The following is a 2070-nucleotide window of genomic DNA, read 5'->3' as shown; positions in this document are numbered from 1 at the left end:
TTAGTCCTTTTGTCTGTCCATTCATTCGTCTGTTCATTTGACCGTTTGTTAGTCAGTTTGTTCGTCCATTCGTCTGTTATTTAGTTTGTCCGTTTGTCTGTCCATTCGTTTGTCCGTTCATTTGACCGTTTGTTGGTTAGTTAGTTCGTCCGTTTTTTCATCTGCTAGTCCATTCGTTAGTTTGTTTGTTAGTCCGTAAGTTTGTTAGTCTGTTAGTGTGTTTGTCTGTCCATTCGTTCGTCTGTTCATTTGACAGTTTGTTTGTTAGTTGGTTTGTTTGTCCATTTGCCCGTTCTTTTGTTCGTTTGTCAGTTCATCCGTTAGTCTTTTTGTCTGTCCATTCATTCATCCGTCCATTTGATCGATTGTTAGTCAGTTCGTTTGTCCATTTGTCCGTTCTTTCGTTCGTTTTTTACTTCCCTCGTTAGTCCTTTTGTCTGTCCATTTATTCGTCTGTTCATTTGACCGTTTGTTAGTCAGTTCGTTCGTCCATTCGTCCGTTATTTAGTTTGTCCTTTTGTCTATCCATTCGTTTGTCCGTTCATTTGACCGTTTGTTCGTCAGTCCGTTTGTCCGTTCTTTCATCCGCTAGTCCATTCGTTAGTTTGTTTGTTAGTCCGTAAGTTTGTTAGTCTGTTAGTGTTTGTCTGTCCATTCGTTCGTCTGTTCATTTGACAGTTTGTTTGTTAGTTGGTTTGTTCGTTCTTTTGTTCGTTTTTCAGTTCATCCGTTAGTCTTTTTGTCTGTCCATTTGATTGATTGTTAGTCAGTTCGTTCGTCCATTTGTCCGTTCTTTATTTACCTTCTTTGTTAGTCCTTTTGTCTGTCCATTCATTCCTCAGTTCATTTGACCGTTTGTTAGTCAGTTCGTTCGTCCGTTCTTTTGTCCCTTATTTAGTTTGTCCGTTTGTCTGTCCACTCGTTTGTCCGACCGTTTGTTCGTCAGTTCGTTTGTCCGTTCTTTCATCCGCTAGTCCATTCGTTAGTTTTGTTTGTTAGTCCGTAACAGTTCATCTGTTAGTCTTTTTGTCCGTCCATTCATTCATCCGTCCATTTGATCGATTGTTAGTCAGTTCGTTCATCCATGTGTCCGTTCTTTATTTACCTTCTTTGTTAGTGCTTTTGTCTGTCCATTCATTCGTCTGTTCATTTGACCGTTTGTTAGTCAGTTTGTTCGTCCGTTCTTTTGTCCGTTATTTAGTTTGTCCGTCCACTCGTTTGTCCGTTCATTTGACCGTTTGTTGGTTAGTTCGTTCGTCCGTTCTTTCATCCGCTAGTCCATTCGTTAGTTTGTTTGTTCGTCCGTTAGTTTGTTAGTCTGTACGTTCGTTAGTCCATTTGTTCGTCTGTCCTTTACTCATTTGTCTTTTCCGTTCGTTCATTCGTTTGTCCGTTCGTTCACGTCGGTTTGCAACATCTCTGGAAAAAGTTATTATGGGCCGACTTTGACGAAACTCTCAGAAATATCAGAATTGGAACGATGAACGAGCGATTAGATTTTGGGGATGATCCGGATCGTCCTTTGGCAGGTAAAGTCTGGCTTTTCTCGTTATTCTTACGTCATCATTACGTCATCATTTACCGTGACTGTCAATCAAAGGTCTTTGATGTGTTTTTGATTGGAAGCTCTGAAGTTGTGAGAAACAGAAGAAGAAATCCAAGAAGATTCCGGAGGAGGGGGGGACGGGGGGTAAACATCTCCTTCATGACCCCGCCCCCACCCATCTGCTCCACTGACCTTTCACCCCAGCCAGCGTGGGGCTCCGACCTCTGACCCTTGCTATGCGGACGAGCCCCCCCGCCTCCCCCGCCCCGTGGCCTCACCAGCGAGCGCTCCAGAGGTGCCTTCAGAATAAAAGCGCGGGGAGGAAGTCACTTGTTAAGTGAAATGGTGAATGTTGTGAGTCATGTGACCTGCTTTCTCGCCCGGGAAGAGTGACCTGCTTTCTCGCCCGGGAAGAGAACACGTTGGAGGCCATGTTTCCCTGCCAGATGGTTCCGCGTTGACAAATCAATTAAGCTCCGCCTCGTCATCAAGGGGCCGCCCCCGCACCCCCCTGGGGGTCCACT

Source organism: Entelurus aequoreus, linkage group LG15 (genome assembly GCF_033978785.1).
Source record: "Entelurus aequoreus isolate RoL-2023_Sb linkage group LG15, RoL_Eaeq_v1.1, whole genome shotgun sequence".
NCBI classification, from domain to species: Eukaryota; Metazoa; Chordata; class Actinopteri; order Syngnathiformes; family Syngnathidae; genus Entelurus; species Entelurus aequoreus.
The sequence above is the reverse complement of the archived record's forward strand: the minus strand, read 5'-3'. Positions refer to the sequence as shown.